The following is a 17,169-nucleotide window of genomic DNA, read 5'->3' as shown; positions in this document are numbered from 1 at the left end:
GTACAGGCAGCAAAATCAAGTCTGTTTATTCCATTTCCTTTTATTCTCCCTGCATCTTTCTTAAGTTTTCTTGGTAAAATATGAAAACGGTGAGTTTCCAAAAATATCCAAAAATTTACTTCCTATAGACACAGGTTATAAGGATCTCAACAAAATAATTCAGTAATGACAAAAAAAACTGTAACTTTTTTGAATTGCCAATAATTATTGTTTTAGAGAGCTGTAACTTCCAGATTTTTGCTCCAGGAACTCTGGACTTCCTTCTTTACCACTGGGTTCTCCAGTCTGAATACCCAGAGAGAGAGTGGAAAGCCTTTGCCCACTGCACAACACAAAAAGATCCAGCTCTTCTTTGGAAGTTAACCACATGTTAACTTCATAAACTTCCATGAACAAAGCTTGATCAATGCTTTATATACCACCCATTAAAATGCTCTTAGCCTGGCAAGATGAAGAGCAGGTCAGAGCAAAGTCAAGTCCACGGCATGATAAAGACTTTCTGAGTGGTTACTGTGAACACACCAGGAGTTCTGGGCTGATGTCCCGAGACTTTCTTCCTCATCCGCATCCTATCTCTAGCAGTTCTTTTTCAGCTGTTTATTCCCACCTCTACATTTTTACCTCAGCAGACAGGACATTGACCCCTGGTTGGTATAAATATCACAGAGAAACTCCTTCTACTTCACTGTGTCTTCTCTGAATAGAAATGAAGTAATTTATCTCATTAGCGACATAGAGTACTTTTTTTTTTTATCTCTTTTGGAATCTTCCTTCTAGGACCACCCTACATATATTCAATGTGAAAATGTACTCCAACCTAAAGGAATGACTCATGGAGGGTACATTCCCACCTAGAGGGGCTGATCTTGGGGGGTGCACTTTTATAGAGAGGAGAGGGTCATGGAGGGTGTACTCCCAAAGAGGAGGGAGTCAGATGCTTCTAATAACTTTCCTATCTCACTACCAGAAGCAGGAGTATCTGTGTGTCCTTATTGGGAAGATAACCATCATTAGGACGTGAGATGGTTACCACATATAGTTATGTTCCCCCGTACAGACGAAGCAACAGCTAAGTGGAATAGTTTATCCTAATCTGAGTTTCATCTTTAGGTCTCAACTAGTTCAGCATTTCCAGGAGACTCGTGAAAAGTTATGATCTCTAGTTTAGTAAACCCCACCATATATGACAGCACAGGCCTCTTAATATCTTATTACTCACAGCATATATACCCAAGCCCTACCACTAACATGGTGCCTAATAAATATGTATTTGCCCAATGAGTATACAGCAAGAACTCAGTAATTCTGATGAATACCCTTATCTTGCCACCTCTGCCAATCATGGGCTCTTCCTTCGGTGGCCTCAAAGTGTCATTAAATGGCAAAAAAAAAAAAAAAAAAAAATGGGAGAAATATAGAATTCCAATTATTTGGAGATTTGAAAATTTAAATAGAAGTTCACAGTGAAAGCTCACAAAACAATTGTATTTTCTACAGGTTCCATTCTATCCTGAGTCTTGGTCACAGATGCCCAAGATCACTTCAAGTTTGAGGGTACATTGAGACTCTGTCTTTATGACTATTTCTCTCTCTGAGGTCAAGAAGTCATTTGATTCTGACTCTACACCCAGTCTGTACTCAGTACTTTTTACCCTCTAGGGCTTTGCCATACATTGGACATTACCATGGTAGCTGAACATGCCATTTCACTATTCATGCATCATTGTTCCTATATCCTATCATCTTTCTTTGCCCTCTCCAGAAACACATAGGCTGCACAGTCAATGCTGTCTCCATGGCCCAGCCTTCTGAGAGATGAGCTAGGGCATGTTCTACATCATCTGAGTACATATCTTTACCCCACTCTTTGCAGTCTTCTGTAAAGTACCCTTGATCAAGGACCTCTGATGTTAGACGTGAAACACTGAAAGCACCAGAAGATAAGGTGGGGAGCACAGAGAAGAATATAGACACAGGTAAGAACCTTCTGAGAAAGATTCCAGACACTGGGGAAATAAAGCCAACATCTCACAAGGGAGGCTTTGTTAAATGAAAAGGTTTCTCTACTCAAAAACAAAACAACAGGAGCAGCAAAAACAAACAAATAAATAAATAAAACACAAGAAGAACTTACTAAGCAAGTGAAGGTGTGATCTACAACATGGGAAAAAATCGTTGCCAGTTCTATAGATAGAGGGTTACTACCAACAATAGATAGAGACCAAAAGTAAGTAAATAAACAAACATCAAGCAAACATACTACCAAATTAACAAATAATTTAGTAGAACTAAACTGAGAGTCCTTGAAAGAATAAACATAAGTGATTCTGGAAGTAATAATGGTATTATGGAAGTAATAAATGCTTCCATATGTGTTCCATATCCTTAGGCATCAGAAAAATGTATGTTAAAACTACTTTGAAATTTCACTTTACTCTAGCCAGAATGGCTACTATCAAAAAAACACATGTCATGTGATGATGAGAATGTAGAGTAAGGAGGACCTCTATTCATTGTTGGTGAAAGTGTAGACTGGTACAGCTCCTGTGGAAATGCATATAGGTGTTTCTCAAACTCATAAACTACAATTGCTGGGTGACCTGCCTGTACTACTTTTTGATAGGTACTAATGGCCTGAAACCCCACAACAGAGATTTCTGCGTGTCCATGTTCTTTGAGACTCTATTCACGACAGTGAGGAAGCAAAGGCAGCCTAGATGCCCATCAGTGGGTGGACAGATAAGGAGAATGTGGTATTTACATACAGTATTTTTGCTGGAAAAAAATGAATGAAATAATGGAAATGGGTAATACTCGAAAATATTGTAGAGGATGAGGTAATGAGGTTCTAGGAAGACAAATGCTCCATGTTCTTCCTTCTATGCGGAGTCTGAATATGAACTTTTAGAGTAGTGTATTTAATGCTAGTAGATCACAAATAGAAAGCCATTAGAGAAATGGGGCGCGGGGCTTAAGTAAGAAGAGTTAGTAGAGAGTTAGGAAAGTTCACATCAGATATGAAAGCAGAGGAGACAAATATGGGAAGATGGGAGTGTGATTGAGGGATAGAAAAGAGGAGAGAAGAAAGGGGGTAACTAAAACTAAAAATAAATAAAAAAATATATGGAAACAACATTTTAAACTTATTAAAAGTAAAGTCTAAAACAAGTCTGAATGGAGATACTCTTCATGAATGGATAATAATCACTTCATAGCTTATATGTTTATTCAACAAAAACACCAGTGTCAGATGTGGGGAATCTCCCTAGGAATTGCTGGTCATAAATGTTCCAAAATTCTTCAAAACTATATAGGCTATTGCACTTTCTCTTCACTGTCCACCACCACTGCCTGGTAAAACTCTGTTGCTAAAGATACTGCCCACTTTGGTCACTACATGTAAAGAAGTTAAGATGGAGACATGCTGGAGGCTTTGCTGGCGGTCTTCATAGTTCCAGAACACGCTATGCAGGCTTCTGGGGAGGGGAACAGCCTTACCCAGCTTTTCAGCCTGCAAACTACAGTTTTCTGCCAGGTCGATATGTAGTTTCTAGTATAATAGTGACATCGTCATTGTCACGTTCTGCTTGCATTTGAGGCCAGCTTCATAGGAAGAAACACATGTCTGATTCTGTAAATGTTGCTGAGAGCTGAGGCTGGGGAGTTTGTAGTGGGGACCCCACTATTGCTGTGAAGCTAAAGAAATGTGTTATCCATCTGCTATCTGAAAGCCCATGTGTGTACCTGTAGATTAGTTCTGCATTGAGCCTTCATCAGGAAGTTCCTCGCTTCATCAAACAGCTGTTAACACAAGGAACAGTAACTGGCTGTACTGAGTTTAAGTTTGTTCAGGCCTACATGTGATAGCTTCATCACATTCTCCAAGGCTCAGGGGATGTCGCAGATGAGAAGGTGAAAAGAATGTAAAACCAAAATATGGGGAGATTTGCAACTAAAAAATGACTGCTGGACACAGCCACCTCGTTCATGAACTCCACATCTTTGGTTAACTGCACAGCCCTGCATAGCACTGGGCCCAACAGTATTTCATAGTAGATAGAGGATGAGTAATGAGACTTTAGCCTTCTCTGAACTATTGGCAGTTAACAGTCGTTTGGGGGAACTGGGTGTTTTTTTTTTTCTAGTGGAGCTATTGATAAGTTGTTCTTGCTCTAATAAATAACCTCCCATCTATACTAGAGCAAGAAAACTTCAATTTAACTCAGTAGTTCACTGGCATAAAATGCAGTAGGAGGGCATTTGTAAATAAGTGTTTTATTAGGAAGAGGGGCTGACAGGAGGAGGGAGGTGAGAATGGCTAAAATTCATGAAATGAATTTATGATACTGTTAAGCCATAAAACAAACCTTTTACTTCTTTATTGGATCCCAAATATTCTATTTCTCATTTAACCTGTGTTCCCGGTGTGTCTGAGTCAGCCAGCTCTGCCTCCTCTGCTCTTTCGATGCTGTGGGTTCACCTGAGGCAAGGTGGTCACCAAGGCTTCCTTTGTCAGGCTGAGTGGGTCTTGCTGGTGAGCACCAATGCCAAGAACATAGGGCATACAAGGCTGCTTCTGGAGGAGCAAGTGGCCAGACAAGCTCCCTTCAGCTCATCCGATTGGGAAAGTGTCTTTCGAAAGTCTTCTCGCCCACTTGGCCTGAGTCTGGAAAGTTCAGGATGGAATCAATGAGAAGGTGTTATGGGAACCTATAGTGACCATAGAGACAGCCGTGCTTGTTGGCTAATGTCACGCTGAAGACATCAGATGAAAGAAAGGAGCTACTCGGGTGAACTCTACCACCTTGGCGATTCAGGTTTACACACCTGGGTGCCTGGACTCACTGAACCAAGGTCCCATCACAAAATGCATCTTCTCTCTTGCTTGTCTTTACTTAAGGGGTTGTCTGCCTTCATTATGTTTTCTGAAGAGAGGATCAAAAGATCTAAACCCAAGTTTTTCACAGCAGTGCCTGAGACTAACTTATTGAGACTGAGCTATGAAAGAGATCGAGGCAAGTGGGAGAGGACAGTGGGGGGAACCCAGAAGGACTGTGGTCAGAGCTGGAGTGTAGCCACAGTTTGATACATTGGAGAGCTCCAGAACATCAGAGCCACCACAGACTTGGATCCCCTACAGCTTGCGTTCAAACTAAAAGAGAAGGAATAGCTTTCTATGGTAAAGATGGGTCCTCTGCTCCCCAGCTCTTTGACTGAGGACCATCATGTAGAAATGCGCATGACCTATACAGTAATGTGGGAGTTAAATTTCTGGGTCTGACAATGAAAGCTCATGAAGAGAACATACACTACATATATACCATGTGTACTATTACATGCCTGGTGGATGTTTAATATCAGAAGACAGCTTTTCTGACTAATTTTCAAAAATAATCTATGGATACAGCACCACAGTCCATCAATAAAGAGGTAGATATTTCTCTTCTTGGTCAATACACTAACAAGCAGTATCCAAATGTCAATAGCTTTTGGGTATGTAGTAGGTTACAGGGTTGCCATGACAAAATACTACAGACTAGGGTGACTTTAAAACCTGAATGGCAGTCATTGAGAAAACAAATAACAGTGCTATCAAGGGTGTGGACAAAGGGTAGCCCTTAACAGCAGGTAGGAATGTAAACTAGTCCAACAGCCATGAAAGTTATTATGGAGGTTCCCCACAAAACTAACAACAGATCTGCCACCACTCCTGGGTATTTACCCAAGGCCTTCGAGTCAACATACTACAGAGCCGCTTACACACTAAAGTTTGTCCCAGCACTAAGCATGGAAGCTAAATTATGGAACCATCCTAGGTATACAACCACAGAGGGAGGAATGGACTGAAAGATGTGGTGCAAATACACAAAGGATTTTTTTCAGCCTTGAAGAACAAAGCAATGCCATATTCAGACATATTGATGCAACTGTAGAAACTTTATTCATGAAGTAACCCGGTCTTAGTATAGCAAATAGCTTATGTTTTTCTCCTAGGTAGTTCTTAAAATCTACATAAATTAATAAAATCATGAGTATATATGTGACATAAAAATAAAAGTCTCTAGGGAAAAAAAGTAGGAGTAATGGTAGGTGAAGAAAGGGTAAGGGGCAATATTCAGTGTACAACGTGTACTTATATAAACATTATTAATAAAATAAATGCATTTGTAGATGCATGAATACAAGGTATCAACAAGGTTGTGCTCTCTATGAACCTAAGAGGGGCCCTTCCTTATATTTTCCTTCATCTGGTAGCTTCAAGTGTTCCCTGACTTATGACAACACAACTGCAGTCTTTTCATGGCCTTCTATTGTGTGTCTGCCTATAATTATTCCATTTTATAAGAACAGCACTCATACTGGATTAGGGGCTGACCCTATTTAAGTATATTCTGATATTAACTGTAACTCAAATGATTCTATCCCATTAAGTTGACACTCTGAGGCAATGGGGATTTGAACATAAGTGCACACACTTGGCAATAGAGAAGACATCATTCCACCTACACAAGTCTCTGTGAAACTACATTAGCATTTTTACATAAGGGTTTGGGCTTCAAGTCTTAGGCTAGCCCTGTTACAACACTCATCCACATCAAGTCTGGTAGCTCTATCTTGGCTTTGGAAGACCATCATTTTGTAACTTTGGGCTTCATATTAATTATAATTAACCCATCTATAGCAATTACTATGAGGACCAGCCAACTACATCCTCTTGTAGTCAAGAGTAGCTCTACTCCTTGCATAGACACAATGCAACAACCCCTCACTTGGAGCTTCTGTCTTGGTTGGGCCATTGTTCTGTTTACACAGTGAATGCATAAATTTGGAACAATGAAGGTTTCATTGTTAGAGGCATGGAAGCAGAAATAATGAGCAAGACATAGTATTCTGCCAGGCAAGTGTTTGTTTTAATACTCAGTATGGGGTACATAAAATTGTTTTGAAAACATTGTGAATTTGAAGACACAATACAGGAAAGTAGGTTCTTATTCCAGTGTGTGCTAAATAGCTGGATATGGACAGGGAGTAAAGACATGATTCATAACTGTTCCTAGGTACTCACCACAAGATCAAATGAAGTCACTGGAAGCAACTGTGCTGAGGTGCACCATTAAAGCTTCCATTCTGCAAACCAGTAATAAGGAGATGTGTCAACAAAACTCTTAGACAAGAAAGCAACTAGTGGGTAAGCAAGGAGGGGTGTGTGTGTGTGTGTGTGTGTGTGTGTGTGTGTGTGTGTACACATACGTACATATGAAGCCATTAAGGGGCAATCAAAAATAGAACCTAGAATAAAAGATGGAGAGATCCCACTGAAAATGCCTGAATCTACCCTAACCATATGGTCCCTCTCTCAAGCCAAGTGTTTTCCTGACCCCACACATAGGTTCTAAACATCCTACGCTGCCATCTGGGCCAAAGAGTTGCTTTGTACCACGGTGATGTCACAAGCTCCTGGCAGTCACATCACCTATTAACTTCTCCTGCCTGTCTTGAACTTCCTGACCCATCATTTGGCCCTGAACTCTGGAAACAACACACCTCATTCCTATTCATTCCTACGTGCCTGCCCAACCTACTGCTGGCTGATCCAACCTAGACTTCTGATCTTTAACATTATATTTCTTTAGGTCCAGATAGTATCCACAACATGTCATATGATAAAATACAGGCCCCTGAGTCTGACCTACAAATATATCCCCTTCTCATTTTGACATGGGAAACAAAAAGATATATGTTGATAGCATATTCAACAAATGATGCTGGCCAAAAGGGATACTCACCTGCAGAAGAAAAAAATTATATTCATCTTTCACCATGTACAAAATATATCAAAGACCTTATTTAAAACCAGAAGCACTGACGTTTCTAGAAGAAAACATAGGGACTACCCTTCAAGACATTGGGACAAGCAAGAACTTTCTGAACAGAGCACCAACAGCACAGGAACTAGCTCCAAGTATCAATAAACAGGGTGACATAAAATTAAATTTTTTTCACAGCAAAGGAAGCAATCAGTAGAACATAGACCACAGAATGAATGAACATCCTTACCAGCTAGACTTGAAGAACTAATATCTAGAATGTATAAAGAATTGTAGAAGTTAAATATCAAGGAAACAAAACTGCCAGTCAACAAATGGGCAAATTAATGGTATAGACAGTTTTCAAAAGAAAAAAAATGACAATAACTATTTTTAAAAGCATTCAACATCCCTAGCTGTCAGAGAAATGTAGATTAGAACTACTTTGAGATATCACCTCACTCTAATCAGAATGTCTGTCATCAAGAAATCTGACAACAAAAGCTAGAGAGGGTGTGGAGAAAAAAAGATCCTGGTTCACCGCTGGTGGGGTAGAAATTAATATAGCTATTGTGGACATCAGTTTGAAGATTCCTCAAAAATTAAACATAGAATTACCATATAATTGGGTGATTTCCAGGCATACTCCATATTCTACTGCAGAGATATTTGCATATTTATGTTTATATTTTATTGCCGCTCTGTTTGCTACAACACAAAACTAGAATAAATATGTTTATTCTTCAACAGTTTGATAGATAATGAAAAATGGCACATATATAAAGTGGAACACTATTCAATTCTAAAGAAAAATACAAACTGCAGAAAAAAAATGGATAGACTTGGAATGAGGCCATACAATCTCGGAAAGAGAAAAACCCCACATGTTCTCTATAATATGCAAACCCTAACTGATAATATGTACAAGTATACAAGCAAACAAATGTATGTGTGGATAGAAACATGTAGAGAAGAGGACAGAAAGGCCAATACCAGGTTATGGGGAAAGATAGGATTCAGACAAGAGACACAAGAGTTGAGAGAGGATATAAAGCTGATGATTGTTCAAGCTTTAACTCTATTGTTGGTGTGTGTGTGTGTGTGTGTGTGTGTGTGTGTGTGTGTGTGTGTATGTGTGTGTTTCTGTGTGTGTTAGACAAGTGTGAAAAATGTAATTGATAGTCATAGTGTAAAATCAAACCAACAGTCCATGGTTTCAGAACAGCTGTCTCATATAGAGCTCCTTGGCTTCAGAATGTTCTGTGCAGAGATCCATGGCTTCAGAGCAGCTATTCCAAGTGGGTAGAGGTCACTTAGATATGTCACCTTTGGGTCTGGGCAAGTACTTACTTGAGTGGCTACATCAATCTAGCTGGCTATGTGTTGTTTTTTTTCCATTTCATTTCAATAAAGTTCCTTACAATAAATTGATTTTCTCTTTAAAAATATCTCATGGAGTGGGAATCAAATATCTCTGTAGGCCACAAACTGGTATCAAGTTTTAAAAACTGTTTGATTCAAATAATTTCCCTGACCTTTTTTTCAGTTTTGTTTTTCAGTTTTGTTTTTTTGTTGTTGTTGTTGTTGTTTTCTTTAAAGATAGGTTTTTCTATATAGCTCAAGCTATGTTTGGCTCTCATACAGTTTTCCTTTTTTAATGATTAATTTTATTTAACTTATATGAGTACACTGTCGCTGTTTTCAGATACATGAGAAGAGAGCATTGGATCCCATTATAGATGGTTGTGAGCCACCATTTGGTTGCTTGGAATTGAACTCAGGACCTCTTGAATCATACATTTTCCTTAAACAGTGTGTTTGTCTCTATCCATACTGCAGGGGATTGAATGATATTGGCCTCATAACTATCTCATAAATGTTGGTGATGCTGGCACTGAAGTCGACCAGTCATGCATCAAGACAGAAACATCTCATACACTTCACTGTGATTCATCAGAGTAGGTTTGGGCAGCAACCCTCAACTGTGTGAGAACACACACGGCTATAAACGGCAGTATACACATGGCAGTACACCAAACAGGTCACAGGAACATAACTTGACTGTGCTAACGATTATAATGAAGGTTCTAATATGCTGCTGCATCCCTGTTTCTAACTTACTGTTCTCAATCTTCCCTGGCTCTGAGATGACCAACGTCTTCAGGTGACCAAGGAGATGTTGGAAACCACTCCACAAAGGGTGGAGAAGCACTTGCCTATTTCATCTTTACTCTCATCTCTCTGCCATCTTCACGAGCACATCCTTATGTTTACTCGCTGGTGCAAAAGATACAGAGAGGGGTTAAAGTTGTCCTGGACTCGTCAACTCTGCTACAGCCATCCTAGGCCAGACACAGTCCATAATATCCAGGCACAAGTGAGGGCCAGCCATGTCAGATGCATCTCACAGGGACAGGAATTCCATGTGGTTTGCTGCAGACACCATATCCTCTAAAGTGTCTCACCCTTCAGAGTAACAGATTCACCAGACACAAACTCCACAAGAACATGATTTATCTCTTTGGGTTAATGATGTTTCCCAATTATCTGAGGTAGTACCTGTTACATTTAGTAGGCTTTCATTGCCTACTAGATATTAAGGAAGGAATCAAATAATCAAATAATATTAACAGTTATAACAGCAGAACATGTCACTTATCCAAGCTACAGTATATTCTGAACACTGTTGACCCGAAAGCATCCACATAGTAACTTACATGTTAACAGCCTCTCTCTCAGGGACAAGACTTCTCCAAATCAAAGCACATCTAGAGCCTGAGAACATTGAGAGAATGAGAGTAGGAAATAGAGAAAGAGATGAAAAATAGTAACTGAAATCTATACAGCTACTTAATAAAGCATGAGCTAAGCACTCAGAAAAAAAAAAAAGTGTAAGAGGTCTCGATGGAAAATAAAACAAGGAGGCTGGAGAGCTGGCTCAGGGACGAAGAATATAGGCGCTTTTCCAGAGGTCCTGAGTTCAATTCCCAGCAACCACCTTGTGCCTCTCAACCTTCTATAGTGGAATCTAATGCCTTCTTCAGTCATGCAGATGGACAGGAAGACAGAACACTCATATACATAAATTTTTAAAATAAGACAAAGATAATCATTTTTGAGTACAAATTAGTCTAGAACTGGGAAGATTTCTTGATGGGCAAGAGCATTTGCTGAACAAGCATGAGGAACTGAGTTCAAATCCTTCCCCAGAACCCATGTAAAAAGTTGATGTGCTCTAATGTGTACCTATAAACCCAGCAAGGAGGGAAGAGAAGCAGAGACAGGAGGTTCAGCAGGCTTTGCTGTCCTGCCCCCCATTCAGTGATAGACTCTTTCTCAAGAGAAAAAGTGGGGAATTATAAAAAATAATGCAACATCCTCTTATAGCCTCTGCACAAATGTATGAATACACACAAACACATACTTACTCATATACTTTTACCCACACACACACACTCACATACATGTACTCACATACTCTTATACACACACTCACACATTTTACACACACACATAATCTTATACATACACTCACATACTCTTGCACATACACACTCACATACACAGAAACACTCACTTATTCACATACACACACACACACACACACACTCACGTTCCCTTACACATACTCACATACTCTTACATACATACACATGCATAGACCATGCCCATATACCACGCTCACACATACAAAAAAGAAATATAAGTAAATAAATACTATTTAATCTAAAATTATACAAACAGAAAATGTTATAAGTTTATAGAGAAGCTTTCACTGTTAAATATTTCAGTGCATATTCTATTGTAAATGAGAAATAAAAATAAATATATTTGAATGGTATAACTAATATGATCTAACAGACATAAAGGATCTATTCCCCAAATATGTGAGAATTTTTCTTACCATATAACAAAAGCGTATAAACACTGAATGTGTTAACTTTAAAAATCATATAGCAAACATTGCAGGGTTTGGGGACGAGATAGATCATATAACAATTAGTAACTTTGCTATCATAGTTAAAACACAGCTAGTCAAAAGTTTCAAAATAGACCATAATGTAAAGAAACCAGCATGGTGGTGTCCAATAAAATTTATTTACAAAATTATGTGGTATTGACTCTTCTTCGAAATTAGGAAACATGACGTAATTGACCCTATATGAAAACTCAAATTTCAAATTAAGCTGAAAGCTGAAAAAGAACAATATCTTTGTACTCTTGTTTCTCAATGAGCCAATTTTAGTAAACATTCTGGATGCTAGAAAATTTGTCTATCTTCAAAGAAAAAGAGAAAATTTATCCCAATCTCACTATAAACACAAAGTAAATCTCAAATTATAAGCTTAAAATGTAGCATACAAAGTAAAAACTTTGACTAATTCCAGGTTACATCTTGTTTTACATGTACTTCATGCTCATTCTATCTAGTAAGGTCTTAATGCACACTATCAAACCTTTAAAAAAAAAACCAAGTGCTGACAAAAATATATTCATATACTTTTATGCAAAAATGGTTAAAATCTGTACATTTATCTTTGTTTTATAAAATAAAGATGTTCAATTAAAAAAACAAAGTAAACACTAAACAAGAGAATATCACCATAACTGTCATTGTTACATTATTTCTTGTATATGACAAAAATAAGCAATCCATATGTGAAAGGATTCATATATTCAATACTTACGTGAAGAGCTTCTTCTCAATAAATGACATCACACAGTAATAAAAATACAAGGTACAACCTGGGAAAAGGTGCTGGCAAATATGTGATTGACGGGAATGGTGTGCACACTGTAAGATGTCTACATGTGCACACGATGAAAGATAATTTAATAGGAAGACACCGTCATTCCATGGGAAAGAAAATAGAAAGAGCCTATAAGCATATAGAAAAATGATCAAGCTTCATGATAGCTAGGAAAATAAAAATAAAAATTCAGAGACCGTACTGGATACTCTCAAGTTTGACAAAGAACACTTGAGATTAAATGTACCAAATACTATAAAAATATGCACTCTATCAAAAATATTGGGGACTGGAGAGATGTCTCGGGAGTTAAGAATGTATACTGCACTTGTAAAGGACTTGAATTCCATTCTCAGAACCACTGGTGATTGGTTCACAGTGCCTGTAGTTTCGACTCCACGCACCCAACACCTCTGACTCTTATTTACATGCACATACCCTACACATGGACACACAGACATATACTTAACCAAAGTAAAAATAAATTTTTTAAAGGAAAATACCGGTATATGAAATGATACTTGTGTTTAGAGCTTCTATTCAATAAACAGCGCCACAGAGAGAATAAACGTACCACAAAGGCACCTGAAAAATCTTACACATGGATGGGCAGTGTGAGAAACCAACAGAATCTCTGAAAAAAATCTGCCCCTACTTTGTCAAATCAAACATCTCATCCACTACAACCCAGTGTACTGTCAGGGTGAGTTACCTCTCTAATAAGCACAAATCTTCAAAACTTCAAAATACTGAAGATCATGTCCTAAAACCAATGAGGGTGGAGTTTGGGTGCAGGATACGAGTCTGCATTGTCCTGGAGAAAGAGTGGGGACTGTCAAATGGCAGTTTTGATGGGCCAGCCAATGTCACTCTGTGTAACATCCCATTGACAAGAACTCAAGGTTTTAACCTGCATAGCCAAAGCAATCTAGTATAATGGTCATCCTGTGATCGTCTCCCAGAGAGACCTATCAAGGACAGCTGCAGAAGATGGCCACTGTATTCTGCTAGCACCAGTATTTCTATCCCCAAACATATGTCCTGGCAAATTTCTTTATATGATGTACCATTTGCATATTTGATCAGTTACTTTCAAGATTGCTCTGACAAAACAACTTAAGGGGAGAATTTTAGCTCAGAGTTTGAGGCAAGGGTCCGTCATGAGAAGAAAGGCACGGTGATGGAGACTTGAAGCAGCTCGCCACACTGTCTAGAGTCAGGAAGCAGAGATGCGAATGTTGGTACTCTGTTTACATTCTCATTTCTATTCAGTTCAAGATGCCACTCCATGGTATGGTACTACCCACATTCCAAAAGAGTCCCTTCTCCCAAGCCTTTTTACATACCCAAGAACAGGTTCATAGTGATTCTAAACATAGTCAAATTGGTAATGAAGATTAGCCAGCCAGCTCCTCTCCTTGTTAATTCAACATCCAAATGCATCATATTAAATCTTAATATTCATCCCATAATTTAAAATCCCTATAGATTTTAGAGGTCTCAGCAGTGTTCAAGCATCCAAACTGTCTTCTGATACTCAAGGAAATCTCATGCTTCTGTGAAATTGAAATTTGAGTTACATATTTCCAGTGGTGGAGTAAGCATTATCATTCCAAAATGGAAGAATGGCTGCTTGGTAAAGAACCATCTAGCCCAAACAGAAAAATCCAGTGGATCATATACCAGATCCTATAGCTACATGCTAGGCATCTATAGCCCACAGTGAAAACATCTGCCTCCCGATGTCCTCGGGTAGCTTTTCCACCCCCCACCCAGCTCTGCCATCTGTAGACTCCTGTTCTCCTCCATAATGTTATGAGCTGAGCTTCCACTATTTGACTGTCAACATTCCAACCCTTACAAATTCTCACCAAAAAATGGTCTACTGAGGTCTGCTTACAAGATTCTAAATCATCAATAGGCCGAAGTCCCAAACTCTTCTACATGTTTCTCAACAACTCTTTTCAAAAAAACAAAAAAAAAATCAAAATTCCCACTTCTAAATGCCATTTTTATATCTGTCGCTTTTCTCGTTGATATGACAAAATACCTGGGGTGGAGCAACATGTCAGAACAGAACTGTCAAGAATATTTTTATGGGAATAACTATAATTCTGCATCAGTGAGTCTAAGAAAGAGAGAATCTGAATGGAATGAAATGATAATGAAAATGATAGTGATCAGCCCTGAAAGACATATGGGGCACAATATGCTTCCCAGGACACAGAAGAGGCAAAGCTGAGTTTCAGGAGGACCGTGGTTGCTATTGATGACAAGACCTAGGTACTGACGGTGATGGGTAGCAGAGGTGGAAGGAAGGGAAAAAGCATTGCATAAGGGAGGTCAAGGAACTGAGGGGGCAGAGCACTGGCAGACTACCCTGTCAATACCACAGCTGCCAACATCAACAAGAGCAATGTGAAGAGGGAGATTTTTGTTGTAGGAGAACGTACCTGTGTCTGGGTAATTAGCATTGCACACAGCACAAAGGTGATACGGGGCAAAGGCAAGTTAGGGAAGGAGGACCATTCTGGAGACTTGAAAGATTAATGTAAGCGTCATTGATGAAGGAGGAAGAAAAGGAATGGGAGTTAACAAAGAGTTTTAATTTTAAATTTCAAAATCTTCATTCCTCTCTTCCTGTGATTTCTTAGAAATACTGCAATCACATTTTGATTCCCACTACTTCAGGAAAACTGGTCATATCAATGTCACAACTAAAGAAATATCAATGAGAGTAATTGTTAAAAATCAATTATAAATTTTCCATATGTGTGTGTATGATCTATATCATCCTTACCCAATGCTACTTTTTGGCTTGATAATCAAGACACAGCCCTTTGATTTCCAAGTTCTGACATTGTTGTTCTCCAACACCTTTGCCAGTTTTCCTCATCTCTCTTATTCCCTAGGATTGGAGTCCTTCTGAATTCAGAGGGGATTTTTCTGCTTGCATTCACTCTGTTAATCAAGTGATTGCTTGACTTTATGCTCACCTCCATTATCCTCAACACTCATCCAAAAAGGAAAGAGATGATATTTAAACACAAGACTTCATCAAAGCTGCTGACTATTATATGATATATGCCTTCCACTGGGCTTCTTTCCTCCTATCATCTCCCATTTTGAACATTAAGCTTTAAAGGGGGGGAGCTTAATGACAAAAGACCAGGAAGCATGTCTGATTTATTCATCACTCCTTTCTCACCTGGCATTTGCCTGGCACGGAGTTGACAAGTGATTAATAATTGTAAGATGGATGAGTTTTGTCCCTTCATTACTAGTGTGTGAAAGAATGTATCTATTCATTCTATCGACTGTTATTACACTGCGCTAGGCACGGTTAATGGGAACAGCGTGGTAATTAAGATAGGAACTCTGTCCTCAAGGAGTTTTCAGTCCAGAGTTAATAAGGAGTGGTGACAGCAGAACCTGGTGAATCATGTGCTCGAGAGGACAGCCGATGCCACAGAACACCTCCAAGCAGAACCCAAAGCATATGAGGCTTCAGGAAAAGGGAATGGCAACAAAACCCATCAGAGAATCAGTCAGCAACCGGGTCAATGGTGGGGTGGGAGAAATCGCATAGCGAGGCGCATGAGAGGCAAAAGCATCCTCAATCATCTTGCAGCCGGAATGTATTGAATGTACTTAGTGGAATTTTCTGGTAGAAACAAAGGCAAGCAAGAGAGGCAGCCTCGATGTCATGGTTACCTCGTGCGGAAGGTCAGAGGCCAGCAGAGTGTGCCGCGCTGAGAGCCATGGGGATCACGTGTGATGCTCTGTGCCCCTAATCTATAACTGAGAGACATCGCATGGCTCCTGACTGTAGATGACACAGAAGGGCTAAGTAAGCATCATTCTCCAGGAGTGGAGCAGACTACTCCGTGTGTCTGATTCAGAAGAGAGAGCCCTCCAGCAGTTCAGACAACATTCTGATGCTCTACTTGAGCTAGATGGTAACCCAGAAGAGAGAGAACACTGTCATGAAACACTAACGAACATCTACCCCGTCACTCCTGGCTTGGTCACCAGAGAAAGGTTTGTGCTCTGTACCTATCCCTGCCTTTTCAGTTTTCTCACCTATAAACTGGACCTCCTATCTCTAAGCACATGGTTTATTAGCACAAGTTTTTTTTTTTTCTTTTCTGGATTCTAGAAAACCTAGTCTTTTCCTAGTCACCAGAATAATGAGAAGCCAAAGGAAGTGTGTTACGAATCTTTCTAAAGCGGAGAGGAAGTCGTATAAGATGACTTGTGAGGATGGGAAAACAGTGAGTTCAGGGTTGCCATTTGGGATTCCTGGATCCTGGGGACCATTCTGAAGGGTTTCATTTACTCCATGCTGTTGAAGAAGGAGGGAAAGAGACCAGAAATGGCTTCTTATTCAGGTTCCCTCCACTTGCCACCCGAGAGCACTTCCATTAGATCAAGCAGCCCTGGTCTTCCCCATAAAAAATGGAAGCAGAGATGAGGAACAGATCCACTCTGATGGATTATGTGAGGACTGCAGAAATACCTGAGGCTGCGATATGCACCAGGGCATGCTGGGAGGATGGAAGCAGCCAGGGGCTGACTCTCAGCCTCATCACTTCCAAGTTGCTGTACCT

Source organism: Micromys minutus (assembly GCF_963924665.1).
Source record: "Micromys minutus genome assembly, chromosome: 17".
Classification (NCBI taxonomy): domain Eukaryota; kingdom Metazoa; phylum Chordata; class Mammalia; order Rodentia; family Muridae; genus Micromys; species Micromys minutus.
The sequence above is the reverse complement of the archived record's forward strand: the minus strand, read 5'-3'. Positions refer to the sequence as shown.